The 25,832-nt window shown below is 46.2% G+C and overlaps 1 long non-coding RNA gene across 1 annotated transcript; it reads right to left on the bottom strand.

Annotated features, from left to right (window-relative positions):
• Positions 1 to 624: 624 nt before the first annotated feature.
• On the bottom strand, positions 625 to 24,729 carry LOC133210022 (uncharacterized). Its single transcript, XR_009724838.1, has 3 exons — positions 24,317 to 24,729; positions 23,551 to 23,802; positions 625 to 853 (listed from the first exon to the last, which is right to left on the bottom strand). It is a non-coding gene; the product is annotated as an uncharacterized LOC133210022 (long non-coding RNA).
• Positions 24,730 to 25,832: the final 1,103 nt, after the last annotated feature.

Genomic DNA, 25,832 nt, shown 5'->3' with positions numbered 1-25,832 from the left:
ACTCTTTGGAAGGGAGAGCATCCTGCAGAATGAGCTGGATAGGCTGGAAGAATGGGCTGACAAGAACCTAATGAAATTCCAACAAAAGTGTAAGGTCTTGCACCTGGGTAAATACAATCCAAGAGTGCAGCACAAGCTGGGATCTGCCTGGCTGGGGAGCAGCAACGTGGGAAGGGACTTGGAGATCCTGGTGGACACAAGCTCAATAGGAGTGAACAGTGTGCAGCTGCAGCAAAGAATGCCAACAGAGTGCTGGGGAACATCAAGGAGGACATCACCAGCAGAGATAAAGATGTCATTATCCCACTCTACCCAGCACTTGTCAGGCCACACCTAGAACATTGGGTTCTGTGATTCCATGATCTCTGAAGGACTTGGGAACTGACCTGAACTTTCTGGAGAGCAGGAATGCAGCATGTGGAACCATGTGGCTGTGGCTTCTCCAGAGCCAGACAATACCAAATGCAATATTCACCTCCATGATGGATATTAGCTCAACTTAAGGCCGGTGGCTTTATCTTTGCTGCCATAGGAAATAGAAAAGAAAACCTCATTAAGCAGATCACTCAAGTCAGAGTCACCTTTTAAGATGCCAATTTGCTTTCCCTTGCCTGTGTTTTTAATTCTCGGGTACCACAGCAAGTCAATAGTTCGAGGCTGCAAAGCAAGTTGCTTCAAGTCAAATATTCAATTGTTATTAGATAACTTTGCCTCCGTTCGGCTGCTGTGTGTAGGTGGGTTGCCAGGTTATGCACGGCACATAGCGCCTGAAATTACATTGCACAGGATGGAGAAAACTCCACTGCAGATAGCCAGGAACTGGATTTATGCATTTGGGTAGGATATTACCAACCTACAAAGACAGAGAGAGGAAGAAGAATATAAAACCATTTGTTTTGACCCTTCCAGCTTTTCATCTTCTTCCTCAAGATTATGTTAAAATATGTAAACACCATCCCATCCAATATGGTATCCTGCTCTAGTTGTCATAAATCTGCCCAATATCAATCCATCACACAAGCCCTACATAATCCAGGAGATAACCTCATTTGAATTGGGAAGCTTCACATGATACCATTGATCTGTAGCTCAAACTGGCCTCACTCCTGGACTTTCCCTCACGCTCAATCTGCAACAATTAGAGGAGTTTCTGCTTGTCCCCTCTGGAAACAGAGAGCTTTGAGCAAAGCATCTTTTAGATGCAAGATGTTTGCTTGGATTTGCTTCACGCTGAACTACTGTTAAAAGATGCAATGGTTTAACCTCTTAACCAGAGTGATCTGGGATCAGGGGACAGCCACAAGAGATTGTTTCATATGGCAGGAAAGACCCTGGTCAGGACACTCCAGACTCACTGCAGTGGCTTTCAACCTGCCCATCTCCCATCAAACCCACCAAAGAGATACCCATCACCTCTGCACTGGCTCAGGTCCTTCCCAGGAGCATGATGCTCCACACTGGGAAAGCTTCTGGGTAGCATCAAATACTGTTTTGTGCCCTGAAAGTAAACACATATTTTGAAAGCCATTAAACATGATGTGATTGGAGCACTTGGGGACTTTGCCTTCTCCCATGGAAGACATGGCAGATGCCAATAGATCTGGGTACCTCTGGGGTTTTGGTCAAACGTTCTTATGCAGCTGGAGGTAAGAAGCCTTGATCATGCAAAGTCCAGCTCAGAGCACACTAGTATCCATGCAACAAAACCAGACAGTCTTGCTTTTGCCATCTGCCTCTTGGCCAGTGGTGACAATGCTCTTAGTGTGAGTGAGAGCATTGTCCCTATGGCAGCTGAACCACCTGAGCTGGGACTCTGCCTGAGAAACACTTGCACAGTCTAAAATATCTCCAGCGATCTGGTGGGCTCGCATGTGTTGAGGCAATTCACCATGGCACGTTTTAATAAAATCAGTGACAAGGAAATCACTATTGAAGAGGGTTCCCTGGCACCGCAGAGGGTGAAGAGGAAATAAGAATCAGGTAAGGAGGCTGTCCTCGGAAATGATAAATCTACACAGTTGCTTGGGTAAGCAAAAACGAGGCAGCAATGAATTCTCAGGTGAAGCTGGAACAATCTGCAAACACAAACCAGCCTCAGACTGCCTCAAACCCAAACAAAAGATTCTTGAATATAGGCACAGTATGATGCCCATTCATCCCATTCATTCCCATCAAATGACCAGGGAACAAGCAGTGTCCAGCCAGCTTTGCTATCTGCCCCACACGTAAAGAAACCAAGATAGCTGAAACCTTTGTGGCCGTGAAGGATACTGGAGAGGAACAAACCCTTGGAAAGCTTCCATCGCCCCTGCATGACAACACCAATAACACAGCATGATTATCTGAACTGCCTTCATATCCCTCTGGGCCTTCCCCCCCTCAGCACCACGGCAGAAGTTTGGGGCTCTGCAAACACAGCACAATCAATCTACTGAGTTTCAAGAGCCTTAAAGGTCATTTAAAATTGCTGTTCTCTGCTTGATGTCGAAAAGCATCGTCTAAAAGTGGTGGGTGCTGGAGCTCACAGCAACAAGGGGCTGCTGCTGGCTCTTCTTGAGCTCTTGGCTAGATTTGCAAGAAGGGGCACAACTTCTTAATGCAAACAGGGATATAAGTGGGGATGTAAGCACCCAGGGGAGGGGGGTGGGCTTTGAGATCCTTGGGAAGGGATGCGGCCAGATACAAAGCGATGTGCGAGCCAGGGCACTTTGCCAGCACCTCTGCTCTTTCTATTAAGAGTTTTTAGTCCTACAACTGTTCAGCTTGCCCTTTGCTCCTAGGAATGTCATTGCTTTGAAATAGGGGAGAATCCAAATCCTCTACAAGCCAGCCTGCCTTCTGCTGCCTACTCCAATCCCTCCTGTGCTGGGCCCAGAGGATGCTTTCCATTTCCAAGTTCCCAACTTGCTGACAACAGAACCTCCTGTTGAAGCTGAAGACAAGAAGAGCCTTTCTCCAGGTGGGTCGGCACTTGCCTTCATGCTCAAAACCATCTTTCACCCCACTTTACTGCATTTCTTTTGGTGTTTGTTTTCCCTAACACATGCTACACTTTACATTTTAGAGCGCCAGATATTGTAAAAACTGTTTACTTCAGTCAAAACCCCAGACTACCTAAAATAAACAGACAAAAAAGGAGTATCTCATTATTTCCTGGGAGCTACAGAAGGTCCATTCACTTTGTAAAGCAGTCGGCTGCAGGAAAGCACTTATTAAAAACACCCAAACCAATAAACACAGCCCCAACTCATTTATCCAAGCTTTGCAGCTATTATTTGGCATTTTCTTTCCCCAGCTGCACAAATCTGATTCATTACTTACTTACAGTACGGCCCCCAGCCCAGGTCCTCCTGCTTAGTGGCTACACATAGAATGAGAGAAACAAGAGGGGGGAAAAGGGGAGCAGCAGCTCTCCAGAGAAACCCCAACACAGTTCAAGTGGAGAATTTCATATCTGTTAAGCAGCCCAGCTCAATAAGCAATAAATTCTGTCTCACCTCTGCTGCCTGGCAATAGTTGCAGTAAGTCACTGCATTTTCCCCCTCCTCCTTACTCCTGCAAGTACTAAAGGTGGCAGCTCTTTGCTCCGCTCACAGGGACAGTTGCCAGCATGTTGGCATGACAAAAGCCTGAGGATCCTTGTTTTCATCTGGGCCATTGGTTAAAGGCCACCTCCACCCAAATCCCAGCTCTTGCCAAAGAGGCAGCTGACTGCTTCCAGTCTGGGCATCGGCTTCAAACCTGCTCTAATGGAGTGCTACTCAGTGCACTGTCATGGCAAACCCCCTCTTTGTCTTGATGCTGCTCTTAGTGCTCAGCCACTGAATGGGTCAAGTCAAAGTCCCACAAGAAGACCAGAAAGAAATCCCATTAACTCCTCTGGTTTGGCATCAGACCATACTTTTTCAAATAGCCTGATCTTGTACCAGTGATATAACAGGAGAATAAATGAGCTGAGCTGGACCACAACCACCCAGATTTGAAGATGCCATACAGGAGATCTTGCTCCCGGCCCCGAATCCCTGTGAGCTGCTGCATCAGATATTAAAACACCTCTTTTCACATCCCATGTAGAGCAGACCGGGGCAGAAGCAGTTTGTGTTCAACATTTCTGAAGGCAGAGAAGAGAAGGAAATAAAAAACCTTCAAGCAATACTTTCAAAACTATATCATGAATGGGAAATTTCAAGCTGGCTGCAAGGGGAAAGAGAAGCCAAAGTGAGGATGGGTTTTTTTCAGTAGCCCTTATTAGGTAAAAGGGCTCTGTAACTATTTATAAGTGCCTCCCCTCCTCCTCCCCATCCAAACCCAAAGCCTCTGGCACAACACCATGAACCTCCTCTGCTGTCAGAGCATGAATGCGGATGTCACAGATTCAAGCTTACAGCATCACCGGCCAACTTTAAGTCTATGAAATGGCCACAGTCTCCACCATTCCCAGTCATTCTTATCCGTTACATTGATTAACACCCATTTTGTAGGAAGATGAGAGAACAGAACCAACATTACTGCTCACTCACTGGGCTATTTTCCCCACAGTTTTTGTGCGCTGTGAGCTGAAGATCTTCCTCCCTAATGTCTCTGTCCCTTGGGACCCAGGTATTCAAGAGGGACTGGGAGAGCAAAGTGAGCCCAGAGCTCCCACCTACTGCACATGAGAAAAAACCCAGTGCTTCAGTTAGCCACGGAAAGCTCAGATCCCTCCACAACTCACACAGAGGGGACCCTGGGTTTGCTTTGGTTTTTCCATGTTATATTGCACTTTGTGTGGGGCCAAACCTAAAACATCCACAGCCCCATCAACCTGCAAACTCCCAAGGAGAAAACCAGCATTACGTGATTAAAGATGCTGCAGGTCAGATTCATGAGAGCTGATTGGAGCAGGGAGAGTCCCCAGTGGCCATGGGAGGAGGTGTCCCCCTTCTACACCGGGGCATCCTCTCTGCCTCAGGGGCTCTGTGGGCTCAGGTTGGGTTTATTTGGGCATTAGCTTCCCCCAAAACCCCTAAAATCTGTGCATGGCATTAACAACGTGATGGGATGTGGAGGCACAGACAGCTGAGAAAACCTTGCCCTGCCCCATGCCATGAGTTTGGCATCGATTACGGCAATAAGGACCTTATTCAAGCCCTTCCAAGCACTTTAACGTGAACCAGACCATCCCCAAGGACACTCCCTGGTACACGAACGACAAATGACAGTGATGCCGACCCCTTTCTTCTCCCTGAGCTTTCAAGTTTTTTGTCCCAGTGCCCTGCAAGGCTCGTGCCAGTTAAAGACACTTTGGCAGCTACAGAGCCAATTTAATTGCTGCCATCAACTCGTTCCCAGACAAACGAATTCATTCATGATCCACATGCACTGGGAACATATAAAACACCCCGGAGTTCTCAGAGCGATGCACAAAGCCATCAGTGGCTCCAGAGCAGGGCGGAGATTTTTAGGGCTGATCACAGATTTCCCATCAAGTATTTAGATGGGGAAGGGGGGGTTGCTACATGAAAGCATTCACACAAGAGGCCTGCTCCTCCCCACAGCTTGCTGCTTCACCCTCAAAGCACAACCCCCAAACCAAAACAAAAGGATAACCACCAATTTTGATGGAGCCAGAAGATCTTTGTAGTAATAAAATCTGTTTCTACATTTCCTTTGATGGCTATGAACCCGAGCTCTGAATCCAGCCCACTGTAAACCCCCCATCCACTTCCAAATACAGTTTCATGGCTTATTTGCATTATGGGCCCATCAGTCCGTGGGGAAGCTCTCCTCTGCCTCTCCTTCCAGCAAGCTGCAGATGGAGACATGCAAAATGCCATCCCACAGGCTACCACAGACTTGAGTTGCAGCAGGAAAATATTTCCATTACACTACACCAACACAGAAACTTGTTTCATCCTTTGTTCAGGGATGCTGTTGCAGGGACTTAGCGCAGATAGAGCCCTCCCTGCTCACACACCGGTGCACAAGCATTGAGGGAAAAGGAAATATTCCTCTTTTACCCCCCTACGCTTCCTTTGTGGTCCAACCATAGAAATTCAGTGAATTCTAGCTGCAGTGTGGTCTAATTATGAATCTAACAACATAACTGCTAAAATGTAAGCTCTGAAGATGGAGGATGCTGGTTGTATTGCATGAAACTAGATATGGAGAGTTAGCTTCATTTACTAGAGGTGGGAGCAGAGCTTTGCATAGCAAAGGGAAAGAGAAAACCCTTACAAAAGGAACATGTCATGTATTAGCTGAAATCCCACCTGCATTTCAAGTAGACACATGTTTCTTCCTTTCAGATTTTTAATAATGTCACAGCTACTTAAAAGCCAACTTCCAGGTGGGTTTTTTTAGAGGAAACAAGCCCTGCTTGCTATTCCTAATAACCTCTTAATTTCAGTTCGAGTCTGCTCCCCGCTGTTATGAGCAGGAGGCTGTAGTCACACGCTTATGCAGAAGTATTGGGATGCTGCCACTGTTTAGATTAGAGCCCTACTGGGAGGTGTCTCCTGGAAACACCCCATATATGGATTTCACAAGGAGAACAAAAAGCAAGGAGGGAGCAGTATTTCAGGCTCGGCACACACAAGCATCCCTGCCATTGCTGTGGGCTGGTGCCCCATGTGGGCTCACTGAGCTGGGAGCGGAGGATAGGCTGTGAGGTCCAGGGATGTGGCACTGGGGACAACTGCTAAGGAAGAAGCAGGAGAGAAATCAGGGCAATTCTCTGCTGTTCTCTAGCAAATCCCTCCTGTGCTGTCTCAGTGTCCTGACCGGCCTCGGAGTTAGGAGTGAGATTGGCAATTGCCTGAAGATGGAACTGGGAGTAACCTAGTAAGTGCTAGTGGGAAGAGTTAGAAGGTTCAAGTCCTGTTGAAAAAGATGTCTTTCCTCTCTTCCCACCCAGTCATTTGATTACTTCAATATTCAGTGCAACAAAATACACAACTATCACGCACACGTTGGACAACATTAAATCTCCTTTTCTTGCCACTCCTATTCTGCCCAATGGAAGGAAACTCTGTTCCCTCTGATAAAACCTGATGCCCAATTCCCAGACACTGAGCTTGTCCTTAGAAGTCAAGACTTGGGATGTGCAATTCCCTGGACCATTAAGTGGTTGATCACCCCTCTGTCTTCTCGCATTGCTCTGGGTCAGGGCTTCAAAAGGAGAAGGGAACATTTGCCACTCTCGTTTTTAAAGCAAACCTTCCACATACAAACAGAAATTGCCCTTTTAATGCGTCTTCCATTTAAAAGAAGCAAGAACCGGAGTGGATAACCCCCCCTCCTCATGTGGTCTGTGAGTTCATCCAACCCAGAGCCAAGTCCTGCCCTGCAAATCTGTATCATACCTAGACCACTATGGAAAGACCCACTTTGAGAAGCCTCCAGATCCTCCAGAGACATCTCCCTTGCTGTCTAACATTATTTGCTTTGGCAGAACACTGTTTAATATCTATTACCCAAGCTGCCCTAAGCCCAAAGCTGTTTCGCATTCCTGCCAAAACCAGACTCAACATTGAATTGACTGATTCGGTCAAATGCTTTCGAGTACTTGGGCTCGTGGTGGTTCCTCAGCCCATCAGCAGAAAACAAGGAAAACCTCAACAACACCAGGCAAGGCCCATTCTCAGCAAGAATTCAGTGATTTTCATCAAATAAGACCTTTAAAAACAAGGATGAATCTGCTCATCCTAAATGACATCAGGACCAAATCACTAAAAACCACCCCATTGTCCTTGAATGCAGCCAAAGCGCAGTGGGTACATGGGAAGAGGTCTTGAATGGGCAGGTCTTCTGATGCCTGCTTTGCTTTCCTTAGTTCCTTGGAAAAGGAACCAGAGGCACCAGAGAAGAGGCTCTGCCCAAAGCACAGGGCTTTTAAAACACGACGTCTCCCTCCAGACCAGTCTCATGATGCTCTGCATCAGTATTAATGGCTTCTGCCTCATTACAAATTGCATTCTGATAACAAGCTGTTGAAATACCCAAGTTTGCTAAATCTTCCCTTTATCCCTGCTCTCCTCTTGAACTATAAATAGTGCTGGCATTTACAGTGGTACATTCTGCCTTGGTGAAATTTGATTTAAAAGTAAAATTGGCCGGACTCCGTGTTAAATTATCATTGTTCTTTATCTTTACAGATGTCCTCCCCTCTAAACACTGCCTAAACTTGAAGCTAAGAGCAGCGATGCAGAGTGAAGTCATTAGAAAAGATTTCCTGACAAACCTCAGGCATCCAGAAAGGTTCAGTGCACTTTTTGCCTGCCCTAAGAGAAAGCCTGGACATCTCCATGCTCTTTATCAGCTCTTGCTATAGCTGTTCCTGCTCTTCCCCCTGCACAACATCTGCCGCAGCTCGCTACCTTGCACGGAGGGAAAGGACAAGGTTTGTGCTAAAGCATGTGGCTTGATAAGAGATTTACCCGATTTTGGAGGAATTCTACTGCAAAGAGGGAAAACCATTAAATTTTCATGGAATCCTTTTTACTTTGAAAGCTTTCTCCCTCCTGCTGTCATAGCAAACAGACAGCTTTAAGCAGAGGCATTTGCACAAATAACAGAAGCTTTCCCAGTACAGGGCTCACTATTAAACACTTTTCTGACCTCTACAAGCTGCCCCTTTATTCCCAGTGCTCACCACACTCACAGGGGAACCCGTGGATATCCTGATTTCCTTGCAAAGTTATTTAACAGCAGCACAGACCAGCAAAGCCCTGTTGGGTCGGTGATGATGTAGGTGATGTGACTCGGTGCTGCAGTGGCTTTTGGAGCATCCCCAGCACCCACAGCCAGGTAGGCACCGTGCCAGCCACCAGCAGGGACTCAGGCTGCTCGCAAGCACATCCACGGATGCTGTTTCCACATCCCTCTCTTCCAAAAATACACAACCACGAACAACACGAGCCATTCATGCATCTTTCTTAGCAAACAACAAAAGAAATCGCTGAGATTCCTGGCAGAGTTTATTAGCAGCGGAGTTTGTTATTGCTCCTGCTGCTGTGACACCCTGAAGCTCTCCAGACTCCATCCATAGGTTGGGTAACCTTCACTTCCAGAGGGAAAACCACGGGCTGGTGATTAATGCCTGTGCCTGGGACTGCAACGCAACTCCCTGCACCGCTATGTTTGACCTCAAATAAATTACTAACTCATTCAAGTCTCCAACCTGCCAAGAAGGGACAGTAGGACTCCCCCTCCCCAGGGGGCTGTTCGGATAAATACATTAAAAATGGTGAGATACGGTGTCAGTGGGGATTATATAAATAGCTCTCGGGCTCTTTTCTGCTCCCAACTTGACCTCAGACACAGAATAACTGCAGTCAGTACATGTTGTTAGTGACACAGTGGGAGCTGAATGCATTTATTTTAAAGGACTCTCCAGGCTTTAAATTGCAGCCTCTGTTGTCCACATACATCAAAGGCACCTCCCTGGGTTGAAGGGGTAAGCATCATCACTGAATGTACCCACATGCCCTTTCTTTGTCTTTATGTCAGCACTTACTGTACCTTTCCCTACACACAAGCACACGCACAGGTACCATCTGCGTTCAAGCATCCAAATGTCTGTGCCTCATCTCGTACCTGATCAATACAAAAATATTGCAGACATCCATTGCCTTAGTCTAGCAGGCTCCAGAATTAAAAACCCAGAAATCTCTTACCTCTGACCCAAGTTGTGATTACTTATTGTAATACCACAGTGCAGCAAACTTAGCCAATTCAATTTAAAGATAAGCTCAAATACAGTATTTTATCATGTGTAACATTTATATAATTTTATATGTAATATATACATAGAATAAAATCACAAAATCATGGTTTGGTTGGAAGGGACCTTAAAGCTCATCCAGTTCCAACCTCCTGCCATAGGCAGGGATGCCTTCCACTAGACCAGGCTGCTCCAAGCCCTGTCCAACCTGGCTTTGAACACTGCCAGGGATGGGGCAGCCACAAGTGCCACATATATATATATAAAATATCTATATATTTCATATATTAAAATACCTGCCCAATGAGATATTTTATTACTTCTATATATTTCCATGAAAATCTCTAACAAGACACTCTGTGTTTCTGTGTGTGCCCAAAGTTTTAGGGACACCAAGGATGCTGTAAGGTCCCACAGGGACCTGCCCAGATGGTAACTGCAGGATACTGGCAGCACCCATCAGCTCCCAAGCCACCTCATGCACTTGCAGGATATTATCTGGAGGCAGTAATCAAAACCAGATGCATCCCTGAACCACAGCTTCTTTGCTCTGCGCTGAATGCTCATCTGCCACCACACAGCAGAAGACAATGGAAGGAAAGGGTCAGAGCAAAAGTGGTTTACTTTTTATAAGGCACTCACCCAGCCAATTCACGTTCTGGATCAGGTGTTAATTGCTGCTCTAAGTGTTTGGCACAGACGGTGCCAGCACAAATATTGCAAACGTCACATTATCTTTGTTTAGTGGGTGAAATGTGCTCCACTGCTGGTGGAGGAGCCCAGCAGAGCTGTTCTGCCACCAGACTTGCCCAGAGGAGAATAAAACACAATAAAATAAACACTGTATTTAGAAACCATTAAGTGCGGGGAACTAAAATGACATGTTGGGAAAGAGAGCCCAAAGGACTTCAAGGAAAGATGTTCGTGGAAGCGATGCAACGAAGTTCAGCCCTGCTTCTAAAACAAAATGAAAAGGGTTTAAATGACTTGCATTGCTCTTTCCAAGTGTATTTGCCTTCTTCTCGCTATTTGTTTCGGGCATGGCATGAAACAAGGCTGGTTGGGGGTTTGGTGCAGCAGCCACAGGCACGGACCACTCAACCAAGGGCTGGGGAAACCTTCTGGATGCCATCCAGCTCGGTGCATACATTACTTAACCAACTGAGATTGGAATCCAGGATTCAGCTAGCTCTGTGTTGCAGGGACAAAGAGGAGAAATAAAGAAGTCCTGGGTTTTTTATGCTTCACATCAAATAACCTTGTTCTCCAGACACTCTGTATAATCTAAGCCCTGCCCCACCAGAAATAGCATGGCGACCTCATTCTTCCCCCATTATGTGGGTATAAATCACATTAAATCATTTTACAGGGGGTTTAGAGGGGAAATGGTGATCCCACAGAAAGCTTGTTTGGGTTAAACATCCCCTCCAGCTTCCCTGTGTTTAGACTAGAGCTGGTAACTCAGGTCATGCAGATCAATCAAATCATCGTTCCAAGCCAGGTTGGACAGGGCTTGGAGCAACCTGCTCTAGTGGAAGCTGTCCCTGCCTATGGCAGGGGGTTGGGACTAAAATGATCTTAAGGTCCTTTCCAACCCAAACCATTCTATGATTCTATCACTAAAACTAAGGGACATCCCCCAGCCTGAAACTGCAGTCATCAGAGCCCAGGAAGAGCACTCCTAACCAGCATAGCGATAAAGCAATATCACAAAAGCCATTACTGCAGCGTTTGCCTGGGAAGGGGTTTTCCCATATCCCCCAAAAGCCACTTGGATTTTCAGAGGTGACGTTTCGTCAGCCGGGATGGGGCCGTGGGGACCGCTTTGCTCCCCGCCGCGCAGAGCCGCACAACTCGCTGTATTACTTTTAATTAAGAAAGGGAAGCTGGGATTTAGCTGCCTACTTTACCACCGGATCAAGGCTGGATTGCGAGCTAAGGAAGGTTTAAAAGAGGCATAAATAGCATTCCAGCCCTACACAGTCTGCAAAACAGCATTTGATGGGATAAGAAAAACCGGAGGAGAAAAGAACATCTGAGGTTTTCTTGCTTAGCCAAAGCCACCTCAAACCTGGTTTTTGCTGTGTATTTCTTACCCATCAGAAAGACACTCGCACAATCAGATGTGATCATTTAGCAAAGCCATCACCCCCCTCTTGATCCCATCTTGTCTACCAACTTGTCCTGGTTCAAAACGCTTCCAGAAATCAGCTCTTCCATCATGTCTTTAGTGGACTATGGGCACCTCAGGCTCCCCTCGGTATCTCCTCTGAGCAATTTCTCTTCCATTAACCCCTTTACATCTTCTGTTGTCACTGTATTTCTCTATAAGGGTTTTGGCATCAATCCCCTTGTGACAACGTGCATCAATCTCAGCCACTCACCGACCCCATAGATCAGTTTTAATTTTCCCATTAAAAGCTGTGTTTTCATAAGTGCCAAATTTAATTAATTGCTATCAAACAGGAGATCACAGAACATTCTGGATCTGCTCCTGATCACCAGCATCAGCTGGGCGGAAGGGAGCAGCCCAGACAGAATTTGCTCTGTTGTTTCTCTCAAGCCCACACAGATACTTCTAATTATCTCCACTGAGCTTAAAAAGAGTCATTTGTGTGGCCACTGTACGTGTGCCAAGCTGATCCATTTATCCCAACATAAGTCTTTCATGCTTGCTACACAGTTGAATGTATATTCCAATCATAAAAATTCATGAACGGAAAGAAAACCAACCCCCAAAACCCCAGATCTGTCAATTAAATTAATACATTGGGAAAAAAATAACAGGGCAACTGATTCTGTCACAAAATAAGACCAATACAAAAGACTCTTCAGAGTCAAAATCAACACCTAAGGATTTGCTGGAGGCTGCCCAAGACCTGTAGAGTCGGTACCTATGGGTAAGGGCAAGCAGCACTCGTTTTGGCACATTGAGCGAGCTCAACCACTGCTAATTTATTGATGGGAATCAATGATGCTGCAGCAGATTACACATTGCTGTCATCTCACATGGCACCGCTGCACTGCAAATGGAGAGAGGCACCCTCTGATGACCACAGACTGATGGAAATAGTCTCCTTGCTAATGGCAGAGGTTGCATTCCTCTGATTTCTTCTTTGTTGAGTTTTTTCCCCTCCATTTAGGAGGTAAAAGCAGCCTTTTCCATGACGCACCGTGTCCTGTGCGAGCCTGAGCGGTTCGCTCACTCCCAAATTAGCAGGAGAGGGAAATGTGAATCCTTTGCAGTCCATGGAAGAGCTTATATAGGATATGATGCCTGTGATGGGAGGGATCTGCACTGGCTGCTGAGCCAGGAAGCTGAGTCCTCTGTTTTCCTAAGGATTTGTAATTTTTCATCCTTGGGTAAGGATTTGGAGAGAAGGAAGGGAGTAATTTCAAGATACAAATAAAATAGAAAATGAAGTCATGGGGAAAGGACAAGTCTAATAAAAATCTTCAGCATATGTTCCCTTTGCATTTACTGATTGGGGTTTGAGCCATTCTTAGTTTTAATTCAGAATCTGGGCAACTCTGAAGGGAAAAAAAAGCTTTAGAAATAAACCTCCCACATTGAACGCAATCACCCTGAGGAGAAAGAAGAGGGATTAGAGCCTCGAGCTACATGGATATGGATTAGTTCATACTTTTGCGTATGGAAGATAAATCATCCTATTACCTTAGAGTAAGATCAATGCAACAAGGCTCCTGAATGCCTGGTGGGTCCAGCACTGATGGTCAAGGGAGGGAAGTAGGTGCAGGTACATGGTCCTTATGCACCTCCTTCCTGCATAGCCTGGAGCATCCTCAGGATGGGATGGATCAGCTCTCCAAAGCAGGCAAAGCCCAGCCTACAGAACAGTGCTGCCAGGGAGCTTAAAAACCACCTTTTTTCTTTATAAATTAAGAAATACTGGGTTTGGGGTTTCCCTAATTAAATGCAAGACTCAAACAATGGATAATTATAATGTGGAATAGCAAAGCTGTCATTTAGGTGTCTCAAAGGGGAAAGCACAACTAGTGGCAGTTCCACCCCAGCCTCGACATGTGTTTAGTTTCCCTTTTGCTCTGATCTTGCTGGCTGGACGATATCACCTACCAAATGGAGCAACTGAGGGCAGCAAAAAGAAGGAAGCAGAGATCAGCTGCTCTGTTTAATGTCTTCCCCTTGCAACCTCCCTTTGACTCCCTCTTCCCTGCCCCCTGAGACTGACTTCAACAGACAAAACCCAAATGGGGATTGAAAAGGTTGTTTGGTTCTGGTTGACAAAGTAAATGTTGAGCGATGAATAATGAATCAGAGACAGGGCTGGAGTAAACAGATTTATACCCTCAGCACCAACGAGCTCACACTGAAGGCCGGGAGAGCTCAACAATTAGCATTTCCGGCCCAAACATAGCAGGAAACCCCAAACTGGTTAATCCCTCCATAATCCATCTTAATCCAGTGGGAGTCTTTGCCTTTTGCTACTGGCTGGGCCATATGAGAGGCTTCTGACTGCTCTTTGCCAGGATACCTCATTTCTTAATTGCAGCAAGGTCTCAACCCTGCGGTGTCCCCTGATGTCCCAAGAGGAGGGTTACTTCGCCCCAATTTCACTGCAGAAACTGTTGAAAAGGGCAAAAAACAGGACTAAAAGCAGGGGCAGGACAAACACTGGCTCTTTGCTGTTCAGCCAAGCTCCCAATGTACCCCTGCCACATTCTAAAGGGTCCAGGGTCTCCTGCTTGGTCAAGACATCTCAGGAGAACAAGTCTTTGCCTGAGAACTTGACGTGGAATAGCCAAAATCCCCAAGAAAATCCACACAAAGCCTGGACCAAGACGAGCAAAGGGGCAAAGAACTGGAACCAAAAGGTAGCAGAACACCTGGAAATAAACACCACTATTTTATCCCCAAAACAAGGGCTCCAAGTTTGACATTCAAAGCTAGATCCATCCCATCCCTGCCCAGGCTGGGGAATGGCTCTTCCCATTCCTGAAGCCACTTCTCAAAGCTGCTGCTGGTTGAAAACGTTGGGAAAACTTTGTGCTGGTTCAACTCTGGCTTTGCAGTGCCTGATCACATAGTCCTACACATGCTGCTGAGCACACCCAAGTCCCCACATCCCAAGGGACAACCATTAGACACGCAGCCAAGGCAACCCCTCAGCCTGCACTTCACACACTGGAGAAAGCTCCATTAAGGTATAGATGCAAAACCACCCAAATGCCACACACACGTACAACAGGCTTTGCTTTTCAAGTCTGAACCTTCCTGAATCAAGCAGTCCTCATTAGGGAAACCTCTGCAGTATTCCAGCAGTGGGACCACGTGGCTGGTGGGTAGGGGTTTACAGAATGCTCTCTTGCAGAAAGCAAACAAACTGGGTGAGTGGAGAGAAGTGACAGTGAGGGACAGGCCTGTCATATCTGCTCTTGAAATGCCAATTAGAAAAATCAATGTTGCTATCAATTAAATAGCAGCTGTACAGCTCTTGCTTTTCCTCCCCAGTAGCTTCTCAGCCTGGAGTTTGGCTTAGCAAAGCCTGTGCTAAGCAGTGATACAACCCCAGCCAGGATGCTGTCCCCTGCAGGTGCCAGTTTGATAAATATATATATATATTTGATAAATATATATATTTGATAAACACATATATATATATTTATATATATATAAAATTCTCCTCCTTGTCCCTTCCCAGGAGCACTCGGAGCTTGCCTGCTTCTGGACCTCAGAAAAGCTTTCCAAAGAGAGATCAATGCTGCTGATACCCCTGAGAACAAGTATTCCTGGAAGGTAATAATCATGCTGTGGTAAGGACTTCACTTCCCAGATGATGGAGGTGCTTTTCCTACCTCTGCTCATGCCATGTTCATGTTATTGCACCAAGGCCACCAGCCATCCAGAGTCTACTTTGTCCCATCTGTGTCCAAAGCCAGAACTCAACATAAAACACGAAGCAAAACCATGGTAAGAGGTGATAGAAACTGAGTTATCTCACACAGTGAAGAGCTGTCCATGCCCGTTCTGGAGAGGACCTCACCACCAAACCACCACAGATCTCAGGGTTCACCCTCCATCTCCATCATCCTCATCTCGCTGGGGCCCATGGTGAACCCCACTGGTACAACTGTGGAGTCACAAAGCCCCAGAGGATTTGGTGACAGCAGACAGATGTCCACCTCCACTGCCAAGAGCAGGCTGGCGGCTTTCCTTCAGTGGGGCTTCCCCTTCCCACTGCACACACCAAACAGCAACAAGAACCCCATCTCCATCACAGCCTTCCTGGCCAAAAATAACCCTCCCAAGCATTGCACATGCCATTATTGACCCATCAATACTATTGATTAAATTATAAGGGAAACCAGCAGGACAAGGAGGCAGCAGGAACCGCTAATCTCATTTTGAAGTAAGCTATAAAACATCACCACTTTGTTGCTCTTGAGCATGCTGATGGCTTCCTCTCCCTTCCGCTGGTCAACCCTGTGCAATCAAATGCAGTATCAGCTTGCTGTCAAAAATGAGAGAGGAGATTTCTCTCTCTTGACTCAGGGAGATGTCCCTTCAGGACACCAAAGCTAGGGAAAGATGTAGCGGCCACAAGTGCTGCGGAGCAGGGAAAACATCCCGAGTCTCCTGGGAATGAGGACAGGACATCCAGTGCTTAGAGACATGGAAGGTTAACAGCTGGCCTCGGGGCAAAAGGCCACCCTCGATCCAGAGCATGCAAAAGAGTGAAGCAGCACAGTTAACTAAAAAATGATGGTAATAAAAAACGCTGGTGTCACAAAGAGCTTCCACAGCGCTCTTCCAGCGCTGGAATCACCATCCCCGTCGGCATCGTTCCCAACAGCTCTCATGAGCCTCTGATTAGGGCGGCAGAAGCTGCTGGCTTCATTATTTGGCTTACTTATCTGCTGTCCCTCTAAGGCAGAGGAACAGAGAGCCACCAGCTTCCCGAAATCCCTGGGACAACCTCAGGCACCAAGCAATGCCAGGACTGCAGAGCCACCTCCAGGAGCACAGATCCCACAGGACCAGCAGAAGCCTGGCAGCGCTGGGATTTCAAACCAACCAATTATTATAATTCCTGGGAATAGCCTTTTGTAAGGCTTTTCTTTTTCAGCCTAACTCCTGAAGTCAGGCGTCTGTCTAGAAATCGGATTTATTTCCTGTTCAAAAGCCTCCAGCCCACATAGGATCGTTCAACCAAAGACACACAGAGGCCAGGCTAAGCCAGAAAGCCAAAGATGAAAAGGAACATCTTAACATCTCAACAGCTCGAGACTGGGAGGGTTTTATGGGGTTAGTATTTGGTGACTGGGAGAGGTTGGGGTTTAGGGTTTTTTTTAGGCTATCATTTTGAAGCCATGAAAGAAATATATAAAACGTTTACAATTCTCTTAAAATGGGAAAGCTTTAAATTCAGCATCATATTTAGTAATCTTACATTTTCCCTACTGCTTTCTATTGACTGTGAGTAACAAAAGCAGATGGTTTCACCAGCCTTGGTCCCTATCGCGTTCAGTGGCTGGTCCCCACACCCGGGCATCCTGCTGCAACATCTGAGTTGCCCCTAAAAGCCAAACAGCCACGCTCATTAGTTTAGCTGGGGTGAAGGTCTGCATAGAATTAATAGTTCATGAAAACATTGCTATTAACATTTGCTTTTGTGGTTCCTCTCATTAAACAACAAACTGGCTCTGTAATACACGAGGATGTGCTGCTAATCCTAACACGGGCCGCATAGAAATCTGTTCAAGGATTTTCTAGTTAGTTTTGTTTGATTAGAGAAAGTACGACACAAAAATCAATTTATGCAGTCCATTAACAGGTTTGCCCCCATCAAGGAACAAAAAAGCTCCACCACCTTCATCTCCCCTGTTGAGCACGATTAAATTTGAAATGAAAGCTTGCAACTCCCTCCGCATTCAAATGTTCTCTGAAATACATGCAAAGTCTCTTCTTAATTATATTGCCTGCGTTTCAGAGACAGGCTTCGCGTTCCAACTCACTCATGTGTTTTGACAGGAGTTGAAATGAAAATCTTGTAAAATCTGGATCATGCCAATCAAAATCATCCCTAGTAATGTCATTGACCCGCCAACTGCATTCGGCTTATCTGGAGGAGGTTCTTTCTGCCGGGATAAGGAACTGAAAATCCCCATTGATTAGGGGCCAGATCCCGTGGAGGATCTCAGCCCTCCTAAGCTTCAGCTGTCACTTTTCACACAGAAGCCAATGATCACGGCCCTGCATGCCCTTTGTCCATCTGTCCTTCACAGAACCTCACTCTGCTCAGCCGCTGCCTCTCATCCCTGCCCAGCACCATCCCTCAGGATGCTCCTGCCCTTGATTAGGACATGGCCATTTGCCTTTCAGCTTTTCCCAGCTGTATCAAGCAGCCTTTGGGCCACCATTCCCAGCTCTGTCACCCAGTTCCTCCTCTTCTTGCCAGACTTTTCTCTCACAAACAAGTCACGTCTGCTTCACGACAGCTCCAAGCTCTCACATACCTACCCTAAGTGCCTCTACAACAACCAGATTTTGCAGAGCAGACGACAACATGGCATTGCCCACTTGGAGTGGACTTGTCCCTACAACCAATAAAGCTTTGGAGACACGTATAACTTGTTATCAGAGGCATTCCAAGCTCTTTTAGGCTCTTGTAGAGGGTCTAAAGTCCAGGAGGAGTTCACAAGTGATTTCTCCAGGACCATATAGCCAGGCTGCACAAAAGCAGGAGTCAAAGTTCAGTTCTTTCAATACCAACTGGTCCATTATTTCCAACACTGAGCCTTTGGAATTTTCTGCAAGGCATCTGCTTTACCCTGCTCCAGTTATCAAAAGTCAAAGTAAATGGTTATCAGTTCAGGGCTTCATTTCAAGTTTGGATTTTAGTTGGTTTTTAGGAGAAAAAAGCTCTGCTATAAAGAAAGGTTGATGGAAATTTCAAAACCCCAAAGTAAATGCAAAGAAAAGAAACCACACAGTTCCATTCAGAGATATCTGAGTTGAAAAGTCTGATTATTGCTATTGCTTTTCCCCATGCAACCAATTCAGCAGCACCAAGCCCAAGGCACGGCGTGCTCTAGCACTGCCAACCCTGCATCTTTGCTTTAAACATTTGTACCCATTTTCCCCTCACTGCTCCACCAGCATTAGAAGCAAATATGGATTTCAGTGGAATTCTTGAGTCAACAGTGTTTTATTAAACATGACCATATCGTTGTGAAGAAGACACAACGATCCAAATTACTTCAAGTTAGGAAAAGAAGTGAAAAGTCTACCAATTCCACCGAGTGTTCCTATAAGGTCTGATACTAAGCAGTATAATCCAGGCAATCCATCATCTGGCAGGAGACCATGCGTGCTTCCCAAATACTTCACAAAAAAGGAAATGGGATCACGCCCCGCTCCCAATTCCCAATCTTATGTAAAAGCAATAGAAATCAAACATCTGGGCTGGTTGCGCACCGGGATTTGGGTGACATTGTGTAACGTGGGAACAGCACCAAAAGTAATCAACAAAATTATCTCCTTGTAAATCACTGCAGCCCAGCTACAATTCCTTTATGTATTCTATAGCTTTCTCCACGTTTCCCAGCTATGTAGGTTGAATAAGAAACAAAGACCTTTGCAATCCAAAGCCACACTTACACCAGGAGGACAGAAAACCCGCACCCCAGTAGAGACCAACCTGAATCTCCCTGCACCACACGGCTGCATTTTTGTATGTATATAATCCACTTGGAACATTTCCTTCCAAAATTGCCTATGGATGCATTTCACATTTAAAGAAAATACAGAAAGAATTAGCATTGACACTGCACCCCATGAATACTAATGGAGCATCTCCCACCGGGTGCAGCAAGGGAGGGATTTCATTGACACTTGCTCCTTTTGCAAGCTCAAGAGGGGAATGGTGACAGCCTGAGCAGGAGCTCCCCAGGGAGAGCTGGGACTTGAACTCAAGGGGGGGTTAAGTCACACTGACTGCTTGAGGCATTGCTGTATGCCAACTTAAAGAGAAATTTGGGAGGTAGAAAAGACAGGGTGCTCAGAGAAGCTGTGGCTTCCCCATCCCTGGCAATGTTCAAGGCCAGGTTGGACACAGGGGCTTGAAGCAACCCGGTCTAGTGGAAGGTGCTCCTGCCTATGGTAGAGGGTTACTGAATGAGCTTTAAGGTCTCTTCCTACCCAAATCATTCTGTGATATTATGTAAAGTCCTGGCATGAAACTAGACAGCAACACATTTCATCAACACATTTCATCATAACTGTGAATTAAATGAGGGGTTTTTTCCTATATAAAGGTGTTTCCCCATGTGCCTTGCCTGCCTCCCTGCATAACTCACCCTGGCTACCCTCAGCCTCTGAATCTGTGGCTGAGAGAGATCACTCTTCCACTCCTGGCTTAAATCCATCAGCCTGTCCCTGCAAAACACCCTGAGCTTCACCCAACGATGGCTCCATTTGATGAGTGGAGTGATGGATAACCCTGTTCTGTAAAACACACAGGAACCCTGCGGTGTTAATCCAAGGGTTGCCCTAGCAAGGAGTGAACTGGGGCTTGACCTGGTTGAGGATGGCTGCACTGGAAACTTCAGATGTGTTGGGATTTTGCCACTGGTCATTTTCACCCACTCCCACAGCACATGGATGAACCTGTCACAAATAACTCTTCCACGGGGCTTGAGCAAGGGCTGTAGATGGCATCTAGTTGCCACAAGATGACTGGACGGGCTTGATCAGCCTTGGCCAGGAAAGCAAAGCTTTGTGTGCATGACTCCTTTGGGGTTTCTTTGCTTCTTAAGTAACTAAAATTAAACCCCAAGCTGAAATTCAGATGATTTCAATGGAGAGGAAAGGATGGGAAGAGAAAAAAGAGGTTTTCTAAGAAACCAGCCTGCATCAGAGAACCTTTCTGAGCCATCTCCTCCAACAAAAAGGAGTTTTGCTGCTGCACGTGCTCACGCATCTCATTCCGTGTCCCATGTCACAAAATTAACTTGGGCAGACAGCTCAAGGACTCATACAGATGAGATCTGCAGGAAAGAGGCTTTTGGGGGATGCCACAGCTTTGCTTCTGCTCCAATCCTGCAGCGTTCCCTGTCATTCCCGCTGCTCTGCTCGCCTTGCCATGACTTTCCATAGAGGACAGACACGAATGCAGAAGGACTCTTCAAGAAGAGCTCCACAAACTACATTAGCTTTAAAAACCAGTTATCCTGCCTTTCAATCAAGCAAGCCTGAATACCTAAATAATAAAATCTCCTTTCAAGATGATGTGATCAGAAGTGACATAAGAGAAATAAAAGGGGGGGAAGAAAAATAAAGATTAAAAAAAGAGATACGGGTTGTCCTGGCAACTGGCATCCCTTTCCAGCACTCCAAGATTACTGGATGAAATAGATGTTTCCTAATTAAATTCATAAAAGGTGGCATTTATCAGAGGGGGACCACTTGCTATTTTGCTGTAGAAATGGTTATTTTCTTACAAGTGAAGGATTTAATAATGGGCTGGCTTTGATCTAAATGCAATGCTTCCATCCTCTTTTAATCGAGCAGGGGATTTCTTCTTTCTTCAACTTTAAACAAGAATAACAGGAATTGCACATAAAGCCTACATCAGTCCCTCAGATTAAGAAGAACCGGCTGTGAACAGCCTCTCACATGCAATCATATCTTCCACTGTAATTATCCTGGATTTATAACACTCCGGGTGAGATAAAAATCACACACTCACTAAACTGAAACCTGAACCTCACTGAAAACATCAGCGTTTCTCCCAGCCTTGACAGGCTGAGGACTTGGTGCCAACGAGCCAACTGGCAACCTGCAGTCCTGCCCATCAGCCTCTCATCCAAGGTCAAGGACTGCAGAACTGGAATGACAGCCTTGGAGAAAGGCTGCCAGATTTAATAAATCTGCCTCAAAGCTGACCTTTCTTCTCTGGGCACTGCTTGGAATTTAGCAACGGGCTGATGGGAGCTGCAGACACAAGGAGAATGGCAACGTCATGGTGGTTGGTGTGGTTTTCCATGCAAATTTTGGAGTCCCAGAAAAAAGGAAGAGCAAGAAGCGTTAAGACTGGGTTATGAAACTATTAAAGACGTCCTAGTACAGATTAGCATGCTCTGGTCTACAAAAAGCATCCCACCGGGGTTCAAACTGCAGTGTGTATGGGTGCTATGAAAAGGCAGCTGCTTAGGAGAGAGAGAATGGCTTCAGTGCATCTCTTAAGTCTTTGAACTCCAGGACCTCTTGAGATAAACAGTCTAAATTAAGCAGCAAAACATTCCAGGCTCCCTAGCAAAGCCCCATCCGTTTCAGAGCAGCCCTTGCAAAGCGAGGCATCTACATCTACCGATGGCCACAGGACACCGAAACATTTTACAGTGACTTCAAGTGGCCTCCAAAGATTTAAACACAAAATGGCTGGTTTGCTCCAAAACTCAACTTCCTTTGGAAAAGCAGACAGCTCTTTTGTGTGCTTCTCGTCTAAATAAATCTATTTAGAGCAGTGCACATACTGAACTGGAGAGCACTGAAGAGCATAGGCTAGGAGGCAGGCATTTGATGAAATATTTATCGTTCAAAACCAATGTAAAAACAACAAGAAGGGAGAAGTCACTTTTAAAAGGCTTCTTTGAAATGTGCAGTTCTGAGGAAGCACACTGGGATCAACAAAAGTCTATCTATGAGGTGCAACGGGAGCAGATAAGGAAGCAGATGGAGAGCTTGCCAGCAGGGACCAGCCCCTTCTTGTATGTTGCTTCCTATGGAAGGAGCAGCAGCAAACATCCAGGAGCAGTGTGAAGGACATCACCCACATGGTCCTCACCATAGCAGGAGATCCTGTGAAGGGAGAAAGCAGGGAGATCACCTCTCTTCCACTCATTGTGTTTGGTAGGAACATCAGAGCAGATGAGAGCACTCCAGCAACAGCCCAAGGGCTACCTCAGATGAGATGGAGGAATAATGTGCGGAGGGATGGGGCAACTGCCCTGGTGCACACCAGGTCAGAAGGCAATGAACAGGCTCCAAAAGAAAAGGAGGGGAAGCATTTTTGCCTACAGATGCTCCTCCAAGGTGCCACAGAGGCAAATTACTTTCTTCAGATGACTGACTAAAGCATTCAAAAGATACAGTCACATCTGGTAGCACTGGTGTGCAACTGAATTCTGACCAGCTGTCAGATCCCTCTCTCATTGTGGAACATGGGGAAAGCATGGAGCAATGGCCAGTCTGGCCACAAGGTCCTCCTCCAAGCCCCAGAAACCTGTTCCCTCCTCCCAGGGCTCTCAGAACTGATGCTCTTCTGAAATAGCTGGTGTAGAAAGAGGCTTTTTCACACAGAGGTGTATCAGAGATGACTGTGGGCTTTCTACTGCAGCTTTTTTCTCCTCCACCATAAAATTGATGACCTGAACTGGAAAGATTCCAATTCCTAGGGACAGGACATCAGCAGGACACAGATCTCTTTTCACATCTTCCCTTCTCAGAGCACCAGGATGCTTAGGGCAACGATGGCAACCACCCAGCACCCAGAGACAGACACTGCCCATGCGGTCCAGCAGTGGCTTCTCACCATGATACAAGGAACATAAATGAGCATTGCTTGCAACACTTTACATCTGCACCACCCATTGACTGAGCTGAAATAAGAATATCACAGCAACATCCTGTATTACAACACATTCAATTTATTTATGAATTTATGATCTCTCAAAGACTCAATTAGCTTCAGTTTACTCATCTGTGAGATGGGTACAGGATCTTATATCTACTTCAGAGCTACCATCCATCATCAGATAAATTATTCATCATTTTACAAGGTATCATTAGGCATGCTCTTTCATACCTGGGAATACACATACACGCAGAAGGCTCTAGATGATCACTTAATGCTCAATAGCTTTCATCTCATTGATGGAGACCCAGGGAGAAATGACCTCTGCTATCCTTGTTTTATGAAGGAGCCAAAGTCTGATCATGGAATAAGGATTAGGGATTTCTCAGCTCTAGCAGTCCTGTTCCTGCTCTCCTGTACTACCCTAGCTCTCTTATAGCTCAGTTCTTCCACCTCAATTCCTGACGTTTGATTTATTCACACCTATAAAATGCAACAAAAACATAAATATTCCTGTATGAAAGGTGCTACGAGAGGGAAAAATATCATCATGCCCAAAGCCCATGATGAGAGGTGACTTGGCTTTAACAGATTAGTCAATACTGCCTGCTGAAAAACAGACCTCCTGATGGATTTCAGTGTCTGCTCTGCCTTGAATAGCAAAAGCACTTAAGTGCTTACGCAGAATGCTGCTCCTTTCATTGACAATTTACAACCAGGGTTAGTGTCTGAAGATAGCTGGCATGAGCAGATAAACTGCCAGGGCCCTAAGATACTAATCATCTATTATCCTCTTTGCCATTGCTTGCCAATGAGACATTGCTGATACAGAGGGTATTTTTGTCCTGTTCCGTTCACCCCATAAATTAAAGAGGGAACACCTCTTTTGAACTGTACATTGCTGGCTCTCCTCGTTCGCTCCGTTTTGGTTTAAACACCCAATTTCCCTGTGGAAAACCAGCTTTTAGACAGCTGGAAAAGTGTTGACCAGACTTACCCACTCGGAGCAATGCTGGGGAGGTGGCTGGGAGGCAAACCTCTGTCAAGGACTGCCATTAGAGCTGTGGTCTCTGCTAATGAATTTGTGTTCCCTAATGAGCTGCTGGCGCCAGGCTTTGCTGCCCGCTCCGGAGGACAGCGGCTACCGGGCAATTACACAGAGGCACATTCTCCGTTAATGAAATGCACCTCATTTCCCATTGGTGCCAGAAAGTTGGGAATGAACAGGAATGTAAATGTGGGGTTTTTTTTCCTTGCTTCCTAACTGCCTTTCGCCCATACGCAGTCTGTATGGGGATGGTGCTGCCTGAAATCAGTCCTAGCACAAGCGATCTTGCTACGGTAAATCAAAGACAGCTCTTTACAGAGAACTGCTATCAAGGAGACACAAACACGAATCTGGTGTCAGTTCAGCACACCGACCACACAGCAGGATCGAGCTCTCCCCCTTGGGCATCCCTCATTTGTCCCCTGTTATCCCTCCTGGAGAAGCCAGCTCCTTGCACTAATGATTCCCACCATCACAATTAGCCCTTTAGCTGGAACAGCAGCACCAAGGCTACCTGATTTTTAGAGCTGAAAATCACCCTTAGGAGGTGAGAAGAGTTTTGAGGGTGCCCAAGATGATGGACACACACACTGGACTCAAAAAAAACCCTCTCTGCAAGGAGTGCCAGGATAATCCTGGGAATCGGAATCCTGAGCTCTCCCCAAAACCTTCTCAATGAGGAGGTTCAAGCCCTGCTTTTGGCTGTGCCCAGAGGCAGTGTCCATCTAGAACTTGGAATCTGGAGCTAAGCAACTTTTGTAGGAGGGAGGCGTAATGGGGAGGCTGACTGTGGCCTTCGCCCCAAAAAGCCTCTAACCTAGGAATTTCAGCTCAGGAGTTGCATGGTTTGGGATGACATTTCAGCATCTTCCTGCTCCAGACCACACGGAAGGAACCAAACACTAAACACACACAAAAGAACACTAAAAAATGGTTTAGAGGGGAAAAAAAAACCCCAACAAATCCAAAACCAGGTAATTCCTTATTGCAACTAGTTCATCTCATTCCCTTTCCCACCATCCAATCATTCCAATGCCAGGCATTGACCCCTTCTGCCTGCCCTGGGAGCTCCCACCCCCCATTTGCAAGGGCTGGAGACAGGCAAAGCATCTTTTAGCTTCTCACTCTCCACCAGCTTCATGTGTGTAACTGCTCAAAGACCCACAGAGAGCCCAAGCCACCCAGCTAAGCACACAGTCAACTCAAAGGGACCATGCCACCCTTTGAGAAACCACAGGGCTGCAAACTAATTACCTTGCAGCTCATTATCCCTCACTCTGCAAATGAGCCCACTATGAAGAGCTGGGAAGAAATTCCCATATCTCCCAGGCTTTCTTCCCAAAACACCCAGCACTGGCTCACCCCAGACACTGAGTCAGTGAAGGGGAGATGGCAATGAAGAGGAGGCAGCCAGGAGATAGCAAGCATCGACGTGGGAGGCAAAGGTTGAAGCAATGCTGGTGGT

The sequence above is a fragment of the Neopsephotus bourkii genome, unplaced genomic scaffold (genome assembly GCF_033783945.1).
Source record: "Neopsephotus bourkii isolate Nb327-2 ecotype Australia unplaced genomic scaffold, CSIRO-AGI_Nbou_v1 NB_384, whole genome shotgun sequence".
Taxonomy (NCBI): domain Eukaryota; kingdom Metazoa; phylum Chordata; class Aves; order Psittaciformes; family Psittacidae; genus Neopsephotus; species Neopsephotus bourkii.
The sequence above is the reverse complement of the archived record's forward strand: the minus strand, read 5'-3'. Positions and strand labels throughout refer to the sequence as shown.